The following is a 13,392-nucleotide window of genomic DNA, read 5'->3' as shown; positions in this document are numbered from 1 at the left end:
CACAAGGTCCTGCCTTTCAAACCATTTTGGTTCCATTATTAGAGATATTTGTATTCTTTGTTGTTTGCAAGTGAATATTGCAAAACGTGTACTATATGCTCTTGGAATACACATATAAAAAAATGTGATATTTTAAATTAAATCTTAGATTATCAGTAAAAGTCTTAATCTGGCAAAGTGCTCAACAGAATGCCCAGAGTGGAGTGCATAGATAGTTCCAGCAAAATGTGTCGGCAGGATGAACTAGAGCCAGGTTAATGAGCCTGGCTCATTAGGGGCTAAGATAGGACCTGGTGCATGAGATGGGACTTAATGGTGCAACCAGTTCAACAAAATCCACTTAAACTGAAAGAATGCTGCTTCTCCCTCCTCCCACACCACACCAAGAACAAACCCCTAACAATCCAAAACCCTTATATAAGGCAATGAAGCATATACCTTTTTGCCTTCTGTCAGGAGTGTCCTTCAAGTACCAGCATGGCCTGGAAAAAGACAGGATTTCCTGAGAAATCTGAGAGGTATGAGATGATGTGCTCCCACTGTGGTGATGCCAATGGGGAGGACAGAGTTTTTTCTCTTTCAAAGAAATTTTATCAGCTTGGAACAAACACTTTAATTTTCATTTTTCCTAAATAATCCAATGCATATCCAATGCCCTTCCTTTTTTCCTGGGTGATGAAAAAGGGACATTTCCCCAGACCTATGCATCAATGCTGATAACACCACTTTGAAATTCACCAACAAGCCATTAGGGCCATAAAATTTGCTCTTCTACATTTTAAGAATATTTTAAGATGCAAATACTCCAGATAGCTAAAGGTGTCAGGACCCAGAAACCAGCAGGAGTTCTGTAAAATTCAACATGTTCTGCATTTGTGAAAGTTATCTTAAAACCACAAGGGAAACTGATCCCATAAGAGACCTTGATGCAGGTATTCTTTGTACAAGGATCTCAGAGTAAACTGATTATATCTTGCTCGTCAGGTATCTGTACTGCAGACTCTAGGATATAAACAGAATCTTGAATTAAATACTGACATTTAGATTGCTTTAATTAATTTTCATGGGAACTGATTTTGAAAATCTGATCAATAATAATGTGAGCACTTTTGCCCCTTGCCTCCTTTCTGCCATGCTCAATATCCAGCAAAAAATTAAGTTGATATTACACAGGGCAATCCTGACTTAGGAATTAAATTCTTGAAAATCTCAACAGATTTCAGCTAGCACTGCAATTTTCACTATTTAATGGTTTGTTTGTAAGTACCCAGATCTCAAATTATGAGATCTGTAATGTATCTGTAATGTATCTGATATGTAATTATTGAGAATATTTATTTTCTCCATCCCTTGAAGTTATCAAAAGCTGGAAACCTTGAAGTGAAAACAGTATGAAAGCAGAAGACAAAAGCAAACAATATGAAAGTTATAAATTTTTAAAATTTCATGGGTTTTTGGTGCACATCCCAATTTCTGAATGCTTGTTTGGGAATGCCTTCCCTGGCCCCTGACAGGACTTGCTAGGTCAGGGAAATCCAGCTATGATGTGCTAGCCGATGTAAAATTCTTTGCTTCCAGAGTATAGATAAGTTTCCTTCTCCAGAAGGAAGATGTGTGAAAGCTGGGTTTGCTTGGGCCCTACAAGGTGCAGGGTGATGATGAGTGATGACTGCACACCAGGACTCTGCTCCAGTGCAAAAGCCAGCTGATGAACAAGCTTTTACCTTTCCACATCATTCCTCTTGCAGCTAAGCATTTAGAAAGCATTGAACTGGATGGATTTTTGTCTTCTGAACTACTCAAGAACATCAGGTTATGGACCTATTCTGGTCATGAGCATGTTTCTTATGTCTCGCTACACACACACACACAACACTGATGCCTAAATAGCCTCATTCATAACAAAGGCATCACATTTCAAAGCAAGTGAGGGCCAGATGATTTTTTTAAATTCAATTCTCCTTTATCACCTTTGGGTGCTTATATTAATTAAGCTCTAATCCTCTGAGCTTTGCTCACCATATGTCATTAGAGCAATTGGTTTTGCAGTGATATCTTTGATTTCATTACAAAAGACTCTGGTCAGAACTGTTCTTGTAGGACTCTAAGTGACTGTGATGGGCTGTTCCTTCATTGTTACCTCCTTAACACAAATCCTTCAAAACCTGTGTGCGGGAGAGACAGACTGTTCTCCAGCAAACTCCTTTCTCCAAAGCCATTTGGCACTTTGGGGAAGAAGAGCAAGTCATTCATGCTATGGAAATGAAATGAAAAGTGAGATGGAGTAGCAGAATAAGATGCTTCTCAGGGAGATGCCGCACCAGCAGAGCCACCCCAGGATCCACCCTTGCCATGTGCCATCCCACCCCTCACTTGCCTGTGCAGGGCAGTGGCACACAGGGAGCGTCCCTGGGCTGGGGACAGGCACCTTCACTCACAGAAAGCCTTGCGTGACCAGAACTAACAAGGCTTCAGTGAACAAAGCTTTGGAGAAACTGTGATGCTGCACTTTGTTCCACAAAGTTTATAGTTCCTCACCTCTGGCCCCTTTTAATGCTATAATTGCTCTCTTAAATTTCTCTTTATTTAACGTCACCCAGTCTGTCTTCTTTTGTTACCATTTATTTAACTAAAACAGTCAGAGGCTGATATTGAAGGCAGGAATGGAGCCAGCATGTTAAAACCTGCTTTTAATTTAAGGTTCTGAGGCTAGTTTCCTAGCCATTACCACATTTCAGAGAAAATGAATTTTCTTTCTCTCTGTCAAGCAACGGCTGATCTAGATCTAATTAGGGTCAGTTTCACCTAAAGATGAGTCATTTGCATTCTGAATATATGGCTTCCAAATTATCGTTTTGGTTTAACATCAGACATGAATAAACCCATGCATATCTTTTTTAGATGGCAGCGAAGATAAAAATCAATGCCTTTTCTTCCACAAATACCTTTCCCAGCAAAAAGATGGCAGATGGATGAAGAAAAAAAGATACAGTTCAGGATAAGGACAAATAAGATTAAGGGTAATTGCAGAATATATTTTTCTGAACTACAGAAAAAGTGGCCTATTTAAGACCTACTAAAAAATTGCTCTGAATATTCAAACACTTAAAGATAATATTTTTGACAAAAACCTCTAGCTATGCAGAGCCATACTACTTTTCTTTAAGCATAAAATGGGTACAGAAACAAAATATTGCAATGGAAGCAACTGGAAAAAAAATAAATCATACAACACTGCAATTTTGCGGCAGTATTGACTGTTACTAAGCACAGTGAAGAGAAAAACTCTTATTTTTAAACAAGTCGAAATCCTGTCTCTTTTTCAGCTGGGAGCCATTTGTGTAATCAGTATGTCTTGCAGCAAAGTTAAAAAAACAAAACTCTATTATATGGCATCTTGTAGCCTTATTTTGCCAGGAAAACCTTGGAAACACGAATTTCTGTTATCACTCTCATTTACACTCTGCATCTCTCTTTGGCATCCATTACCTGCTACTTCCACTATTCTACCTTTTCACTGGATGACCAAGAATTAGTACTGGAGACACACATCTCAGTCCTCTGCTCTGAGACCTGACCCATTGCCAGGATAACGCCACGGCATTCAGCTGCAAATAATGGAGCTGGCTGGGACACGAGCACTTCAGTGCTGGGAAATAACAAGATCACTGAAATACACCGTGGAAATTAAATCTCACGCTGCTTCTCTTTAGATCCACTAATAAGTAACATAACTTTGTTGTTTTGTGTTTTAAATAACTTGGGTCAGCAAAGGAGCTATCATTTTGTCAGTGTTTGCTTCCTCAGAGGAGGTGTTATCAGTAAGTTCACAAGTAAATGCCCATCAGAAGTGCAGAACCTTCTGCTGTTCAGTGGGATTAAGCAAAGCAGACTTCTGCTATCAGCAAGGGGAAGCTGAGTTATTTAGGGCAGCCTATAAATCAGTCAAACACCAGGGCTATCTGACGTCATTGGGATCCTGAAGGCTTTGCAGATCCTTTTCCCACTGTGTTCCTACTGCAGAGCAGCAGCACTGGTGTCTTTTCTCAAGCCTCCTGGGTTAAGAGCATCTTTCATACATGAACTCTTAGGACTGAGATAAATTTTTCTTTTCACTTTAAAAAGGTATAAAAAGACTTGTAATAATTGCTACCTGTTTTGGTGGAGATTTAAAGCAGCAGAATGAATCAAAAAAGTCAGAGATGCAATGGTATTGTTTGTTGCTTTACAAAGAAAAAGGGATACTCCAGGGTTATATTTCTCAAACCATTTTGAATCATTACTCTCTCCCCGGGTTCTGAAGCTCTTTATTCATTTAAGAACTCAGCAATATCAGTACTTTTGTATTTGGATTATTTCTGTGATTTCATAAAGCCCAGAGTTCCATCACTCACCACACAGTTCCTGCCCAGCAAAGCATTAGCAGTGTGCAGAACTTGTGCTGAAGATGCAGTAGTGAAACTGAGAGGTGCACATACCTGCAGCTCAGAACCAGGGTCCTGCAGGAAGAAACCCAACAGGCCAGAATTTTTTATCCCAAGAACAGATCTTTCAGCTCCTCTGTTTGAACCTTTACCAAACTGTAGTAGCAAACCAAAGGAAGCAGCTAGCTGAATCAAAACTGAAAATGTTCATCCCTTTATCTGAAAGCTGAGGATGTGTGTTTCCACCTTCTACAAACTCACGGCAGTGGGAGGTGAGAGCCCATGGTGGCTCAGAGAGCAGCAGCAGTGTGGTTTCAGGGCAGAGGAAGGCATGCACAGTAGTCTAATTGAAGCCTTCTGAGAGTGAATGGTTGTGGAAATTCAGTTACAGTTTTCAGCAGGATGGTTATCTTACTTTAATCAACTGGAAGCAATCACTGTCCAAACTAGTCTCTGTTAACTTTGCATGCAGTTTCTGTTCACAACAACCAAACTCCTGCTTGGAGCCTCAGCAGTTTGAGTCAACCATACTTCAGTAACAATAATTTCAACATTATGCCACAACTTACCCAAGAACAAAAAATTCATCCCATGCCAAACTTGTCCTTGGGTCACCGCTAAACTCCATGAAGTTATTCCAGCCATGGTCCTGACATATAAGTGGTTTAAGTTTCCAGGCTGGTCGAATTTACTGCTATGTCTGATATTCTGTTTCACATATATTGAGTACTTGTCTCTTTGATCTTGTGAGCTGTTTATTTTATATCTGCCTTGTTATTGTGGTTCTTATTTACAAGCTGCAGCCTGGCATTGCACACACACATGCCCAGACACACACAGATGCACAGACCAGATCACTGCTGGACTTGATCAACTTTTACTTCTAAGAACTTTTCCATCTTCTTTCATAAGTCTTGTCTATTTCATACAAGCACTGCAGTTTACAGAAACACTGTTAAGAAACAAAATATTAAGCTCAAATACTGCATTTTCAGCTAAGGCATGCCTGGAAATACAGTCAGCTTTCAGGCAATATTTTCAGTGTGGGTGTGCAAATATCTTGTCTACACCACCTATATGGCATGTTGAGAAACCTCGTGAAACAGAAAAGACAAAAACCTCTCTTAGAGAAAATAACTAAATGAAAATAAAAGAAAAAAAAATCCCCAAAAGCCTGAGAATAAAGCAATAGCAAGATGTAAGAGCTCAAACCATTAAAAAAATCTTGTAAACACATAAAAAAGAAAATTTCTAGGGGTAACAGCCCTTCATAATAACAAACAATGACAAAAGTTTGTAATTATATGGTGCCTTTCATCTGAGAGATTCATCAGCGCTTAGCCATTACTGACTATTAATTTGACACCACTTCTTCTCACGAGTGCACAGCTGCTGTGTTTGAAGGAGAAGAGATAGGGAAGTGTTCGCCTAGGAGCAGCACATGTCTGAACTGCAGTTGTTCAGACTTTTATGGAAAGCTTACCTAAGTGTCTGCCCCTAAGCTGAACTAAAACATCTGCAATCCAAAACCTTTCCTGCTTACTCATTCATGTTGTTAAAGATGCCCATACTCTCAGGCACCTTCTAACTCCCACTCACTTGCCTCAAACCAGAGTGATAACACAGGCGTGGAAAGGGCTGTTACAGCTGTGAGTTTAATTGTAATTCAAATATACCTGAATATCAGAACAGCTTTTGATCTAGAGGTAAATACAAGCAAATTGCTTTACCTGACTTAAGTGCATTTCAGATGCGTAGCTGCAGAAATGGATAGGAAAATGCCTTCTCTTGAAAAGATATTAGGGGCATAATGTGCATGACAGGATCCCAGAGACTTCAGGTGCACGGCCAATTAAGCCATCGCTCAGGCATTTCCTGCATGCCCTGTCTTGGAGACCCTTCAAAGATTCCTCGCAGGCACCTCTCTCACACTCAGGGCTTTTGGTAATGCTCTCTGGGCATGGAAGCCATTAGCATGAGAGGCAGTGAAGTCTTGTGAATTATTCTGGGGAGCCAGAGCCTATCAGTGCACATCCTTGGGCTGCCCCTGATTCACCCGATGTTAAGCAAATGCCTTTGCCTCCCTGTTTGGGATAATGAATGCCTTTGTCAGGCAGCTGTCAGCCAAGTTAACTCAGGGCTTTAAAGACAAATAATGCTAAATAGGCACTGATTTATAGACAACTCCCAACCAGCTGGGGAAATACAGGGCTGGGATTCCCAGTACTGTAAAACTCCTGAATCGTGATGCACAGATACTTGCGCAACTTTACAAAGACTCAGCTTTGGTCCAGGTTGGCTCCTGCAGAAACCCTTCACTCCTGTGCACCTGATTGTTGCAGGGTAAATTCCCTGGGAGCCAAGGCCAGGCTGTCTCCACAGGCTGTTCCATGCCACAGCAGCAGGATTTCCGGCACCCCCGAGCGTGAAATATTCAGCGTGATGGTTCAAGGTTCTGCCTCACCTCCCTCCCACCCCTCAGGGCTGATGTCAGCAGCTCTGGCTTGATTGACTTGAGTTGATTTTATATTCAGGTATCTTTGCGTCATCATCTCCAGAACCTTCAAAATGCCAGCAATGATACCAAACTGGTCAGGCAGGAAACCATCTCCCATCCACCAGCTTTTACTGGTGCTACTCCTGGCCACACTGAAGTGATGCAGCTTCCACATTGTAAGTGTGGGGTCTGAGAGGTGCTGCTTCTCTTCTGTTTCATACTTTTTCTGTTGGCTTGGACAGTGAATGAGAAACAGTGCTGTGTATGGAGCACTAAGATGAAGTGTCAAGGGAAGAATGGAGGGGGCAAACTAAACACACACTGCCTATCTCTTCTTGACACATATATATCAAATGCAGGGGCACAGGAAGGGACAAAGAAGGTTGTCAGAATATGTGTGGCTGCTCTAACAGTGTCCAGACCAAGCAAACATGCCTTGCTGAGGTGCCAAATGAGGCGGTGAGGGTTATACATATGCAGCACTTCACAGTACCAAGGAGATGAGTGCGTGTCTGTGGCTGCCTTCAAACCTTTCCTTTTGTTGCTGTATGTTTGTATATCCTCAAATAACCACTGAACAGTGTCTTGTGCTTGAGGATCTATGGGGCAGTTTGCTAATGTAAAACATAATACATGGATTTGTCTTGCTGCTCGCTTATCTGAGACAAGATCTATTTTTTTCCAAGCTGATGCTCAGGCTGACCCATTTATGCAACTCTGTTTCCCCATCTCATTTTCATGTCAGAAACATGGATTCATCCTATAATGTTAAGGTAGTTAGTCAACATCACGGGCCAGACTTGACCCTCGATGAATGGCCTTCACTGGCCTGTTGAAGAGCTGTGGGAAGGGGTCACACATTGTTGAAACCAGAGTCTTAAAGCCCCAAGCTTGACAGGTTGTGTATGTGTGTGCAGGTGTCTGACTTTGTACAGGCTCTGTGCTGGAGGAACTAAAAATCTCAATTTACTGTTACAGCCATAAGAAGCTATGATGACCTGACACACTGAGTGCTTTGCAGCCCTGTGTGCCCCCTAATTTAAAACTTGTGTTATCTAAAAAAAAAAAAAAGAGAGATCCTAGTCTAGTTCAGGGAAACAGAGACAGGCACTGTTGGCAAAGCCAAAAATAGAGAAGAGTCCACCGATGCCATGTCTGAAAACCCATCACATACCATTGTGGATCTGTGCCCAGAGTCGCAGGCAAGATCCTGAACAATAATTCCAAGACTACAGGAAAAACTTGGTGCCTTTTCAGATTAATCCAAAAAATTTACTAGGAAGCTTGATAAACCATAAAAATTCTGAACAAAGGGATACAATAAATTCTGCATTTCTCTGTAGGAATTCAGTGTTTCTCCACTGAAGAGGATAGGAATGGATAGGAATGGATATGGATGCACAGCTGCATTGGAAGAACCACTACCCGCTACAGTTGCTGTGGTAAGGTCCCTCACATGCTGTAGTGGAAGGAATTCTCATCTCTCCCAAGAAAATCTTAATAATCATGCTCCAGAGCAACTTGTTCTAGGGCTCTTCCATCCTACTGCTGAAGGTGGGCACAACACAGCCAAGGCTGCAGGAATCAGTGAACAGAAGAGGACAAACAAGAGGCCTGTCTCTGTCAGAGCACTGGGATACGTGGGCTCTTGCTTCCCTCTTCCTGATGATGTTTGTGTGTTGAGATGAAAAGCCAAGAGACCTGGAGACAAAGTTCAGCAGTCCAGTGAGTTCAACCACCTGAATTCTGCTTGCTTCTTGTTTCAGGCACCACAACACCATCTTTGAAGAGCTCTTGTTGCATTCCTTGCCAGCTGTGGCTTCTTACTGACTTTCCATTAAGTCAGTTCAGTGTGTTTTCATACACTCTTGCTCCAAGATGCCAGGGATCTTGCCTGTGTGTTTACTCATCTCAGGGTCTGAGAAGAAGTAGTAAAAACACTCAAGTCAGTTAGGACTGTGGGATCTTGACTTCCCAAGGAGTTTGTCTGCTGGTAGCTGAGCCCCCAACTTCATTAGTAAGGTATGATGATGATTCAGGTAAACCCAAGTGTTCTGCTGACTTGTTATACCAGCTCAGGTTTCTAGGCTGTGCCTTTCCAAGTTGCCTGACTGGACAGGTACCAATTCACACTGGCTTCCTTTGAAGCTTTAATTTGCAGCCTGGATGCACAACTACACCCAGGACCACAACTGGATTTACAAGGCCTGGGAAAAGACTGTAGAAATGGAGGTACTTTGCTCTCCTCCCACACTACCCTGCAGAGCTCAGGGCTACAGTTTGGCACTGACAAGTGTGAATTTGGTCCATCTGGACAGCTTGAGAGATGAAAGCTCTGGGTGGGAATTCGCACATCCGGTTGGGTTGGAGCGTGCTAAGAACAAGAACAGGGATCTTTAATGCTGACTTTATCAAGTGGCATATTCATTCAGATCTCTAACACTTTTTTTTCCAGCCTCTCCTGCCAACCATAGGAAATTTTTACATCAAACCGCCCCAGCTTGCCATCCCTCTACAGAATGTATTCACCAACAAAAGGAAGGAACATTAAAAAAAATTGCATATTTCTGTGGCCAACTGCAGACAGAACAAGATGTCTTAATTCTGACATCTCTGTTGCTCAGATGTGCTGCTGGATATCTCTGGTACATGTCTGGCAAACAGGTACTTTTCCCATGACAAGATGTGCTTTCCTGTAACATCATCACTTTTCTGCTGTACAAATCTGTTTAGAATTTTACAGATTTTTTTTTTTTACAGGCTTCATGTTAGCTAAAGATGGGCATGGCACAACCCTTCAATGTTGTTCCACTAAGAGTTTATTGAAAAAGTTCAGTGCCATTTCAATGAATCAAATGCAACTTTCAGGACATTTTGAATCTATCTCTAATATCTTCAGCATTTTTTCTGTTGATGTCTGTGGTGTTGTTTTCAAATGATGCCATAATGAGGATGTCAACTGTAACTCTTATAAATCCACTGTTGAATCATTCTTCTTCTCTAGTGTAGAGTAACATTACTGAAACTCAACTAAATGGTCTCATACACCTCATGCTTCCATAAAGAACTTTACCTAAACTGAAGTCAAAGGTATATGGCGGACAATCTCACAACCTTTGTCAGAAGCTGATTTGGATGAAATGTTGAAAGCCAGTATCTAGAAACCCATTAAATCACCTCTAAAACCCCACTAGCTCAAGCAATTGAATTTGTGATTAAAGACCTGTTGCAGTCATCTGACAGCAGCCCTTTAATTGACTCCAGCAAGGTTTGCATCAAACCCCTTTCTTACCTGTTTTTGTGTCTCAGCATGGAACATGTGAAGGCCTCCAGAGTCTGAACGTGGTCTTGTACCTGGACGCAATAAAAGCTGCAATAAGACCCTTGTGGTGTCTCTCGTGTAATGCTCAGCTTTAAACAATACAATGGAGGAAGACTTTTTATCTCCATTCTGTAGGAAGCAGGGATTAAAGTGGGTTGAAAGACTTCTCTTAAACAAAGAGCCTGGGGGAGTAGGACTACTAAAGCTGAGCATGATAAGTGTGGGTTCATGACTAAAGAGAAATCTACATTTCAGGCATAGTATGCAGATAAGGCTCCTTGGCAGGGCTGAAAGATAGTGCTTTGCTTCTTCTGGAAATCAAATGTATCATTAACAACAATTCTAAAAGACAAGGAGGAGGAGGAGGAAGAGGAGCAGGAGGAGGTGTAGAAGGAGGAGAAAGTGGTGGAGGAGACAACCACTAAAGCCCAACAGTTTTCAGCCAGACAATGCATTTCCCATGTAGCACGGGAGCTGTTACATTCTGGCACCCTCTCCTCACATTGGCCGGGAGTGCTTTGGTAAAGCTGGGAAGGCAGATTTCCACATCTCTTTGCAAGAGACATGAAACAAACCCCGCAGGCAGATTTCCACTGGCAAACAAGCAGGATGCAGCCTAGAAATAAATAAAGAAATCACTATTAAATCATTCTGTGAAGAATATAATGGCTTGGCATGCAGACATCTATATCTGGAGGAGCCAATGCTTGTCAAGTAAAAACACATGAAATTCCCAGCATATCCTCCTATCAGGAGCTAGTTATTACAGTGAGAAGGTCCAACAAGGGTGAAACTGAGTAACATTTCTAAAAGCTTGAACTAACCATCTCATTTCTAAAAGTTTGAACTACCTACTGAACATCATTGCACCTGGGCCCCAGTTCCAGAAAAACCTTCAGTGTTTTGGATCTGTCAACAGCAGACTTCAGGAGACCACGATCCAGGCTTGAAATCTCCTCCTCTAAGTTGGGAATAGTTTGATCCAGTTTCTGGGGTTGGCTGTCTTTACCTAAAACAAAGAAACACCTGCTGTGTGCTGGGATGTGCACCCTGCCACGATCTCTGCCCTGTGCTTAGGAACATAACATCGAAATTCTTCTTCCAGTGGGATGATCTCTAAGTAGCACCCTGCCTACTTGTGCAGAATGATAAAGCTGGGAACACTCCATGGTGCTAATCCTGGAAAATCCTTTTCAAAAGCCAGTTTTTGTATTCATAAACAATCTAACAGATTTGACTTTTCAGAGCTGTTGTGTTTCCTATGCAGATTCCTTACTGGGCTTGCCAAATTTTGGTGCAGTTTCATAAGAAAGAAAAAATATCAAATACCCCAAGCAAAGGCTTGGGGAGATTTTAGTCATGTGTGTAAATAGTTGATTGGGTTAGTAAAGAAGTTTGAGACAGCCTTTTTTCGGCAGTGCCCAGTGACAGGATAAGAGACTATCAGCACAAATTAAAATACAACTAATTCCACTTAAACAAACGGAAACTTTCTTACTCTGAAAGGGGTCAAACACTGGAGCAGGTTGTCCAGGGAAGTTGCAGGGTCTCCATCCTTGGATATATGCAAACCCCAACTAGACACAGTCACAGACAACATGCTCTAGCTGACCATGGTGTGAGCAGGTGGTTGGATTGGATGATCTCCAGAGGTGTCTTCCAACCCCAGCTGTTCTGGGACTCCAGGATTTTCTGATGTGTGAGATGCTGACCTCTCCAGACCCTCTGGGATGCTGTATTTACTGTGCAGCCCAAAGGTTTGCCTTCTCACGTAACATCTGTCTGACCCAGCGAGGCTCTGGGGAGAAGCCAGGAATTACTTCCAAAGAGGCCAAGCCCTGGCTCTTTTTCCTTGGCAGAGGAGCACGAGCCCCCAGAAGACTGGTCCTCTGTGTCAGGTGCTGGCAGCGATTCCGAGCCTTGTGCCCGCAGCAGCTTGGGCAGATGTTCCAGATGAGGCGGGCAGGGCAGAGCTCAGCCCGCCTGCCCGGGCACAGCCTGCCTTGCCCGCAGCCCTCTCCCAGGAGGGCAGCTGGGATGGGCAGTGGAGGCAGCTGGAGGCAGATGCTGCCCGTGGTCCATCCAGGAAAGCCCATCCAGGAGTGCCATCTGCTGGGTCCCGGCTGTGCAGCTCCTGGAGCTGCCCTCGCACAGGTGTTGGGAGGCAATGGGGAGCTCCAGCTCCCGACACGCTTCCTCCTTCCTCCCAGGCTGGCTGGCCATGCCTCTGCCGAGGGCCGTGAGGGAACCTGTGCCAAAGAAGAGCTGCCTGGTTTTACACCACCTGATAGTCGCTGAAATGAGAAATGACAGGAGAGTTAGTCCAAGGAAAGTGTGCTTTTTAAATCATTACTGCATCATGCTACTCCATGGAACTCAGAAAATCACCCCAGGGGCTTTCAGCTCCTCCAAGCTGAGTGGTTAGGATGATAGAGTGGGAGCACTCTGCAGTGTTAATCCTGTGAAATCCAATTTTTATGTTCATAAACGGTTTAAATACCTGTAGCATTTTCAGAGCTATTTTATTTCTATTGCAGGATATGTACCAGCCCCAATAACAGGGTTCCTTCTGATGTGACACCCTCGGGAGTATCCGATTTCCAATCTCTCCTAATAATTGCACCCCAGACCAGGCACTGTCAGTGGTGGATCTTGGAGAGGGAACAGTGGATCATGAATGCTACAGTGTGGGGAAAAATTCCTGTATGGTTGCTGCCCAGAGGCAGGGAGAGCTCACAAGTGAAATCTCTGACAATTATCAATGATCTGCATTTTTAACCAACTTGTATACCATCTAGACTGGTGGTTTATCCCCTTGTGATTTTAAAATTACAATATCTAAGCAGCAAGTCAGAATCCAGGGATGACATTCAGAACAAATCTCTTATCTGCAGTACTTGGTTTGCCAGCACTACCTTAGCCATGCTAAAAGAAGGCCTTTTACTGAGAAACATGGCCATGCTGGTCCATTTGGTTCCAAATTCTGTGGCTTGCTCCACGGACAGGCTGTTACTTCATTGCCTGCAGTTCTTTGACAACAATTCCAGATCTCAGACTGCCATCTTTGAGGTATTTTCTTGGGAAAAAAAAAAAAAAAAAAAGAAATTAAAAAAAGTGTTTGTGCTGACAAAAAGGAATAGTCACAGGAA

Source organism: Taeniopygia guttata, chromosome 2 (genome assembly GCF_048771995.1).
Source record: "Taeniopygia guttata chromosome 2, bTaeGut7.mat, whole genome shotgun sequence".
Taxonomy (NCBI): domain Eukaryota; kingdom Metazoa; phylum Chordata; class Aves; order Passeriformes; family Estrildidae; genus Taeniopygia; species Taeniopygia guttata.
The sequence above is the reverse complement of the archived record's forward strand: the minus strand, read 5'-3'. Positions refer to the sequence as shown.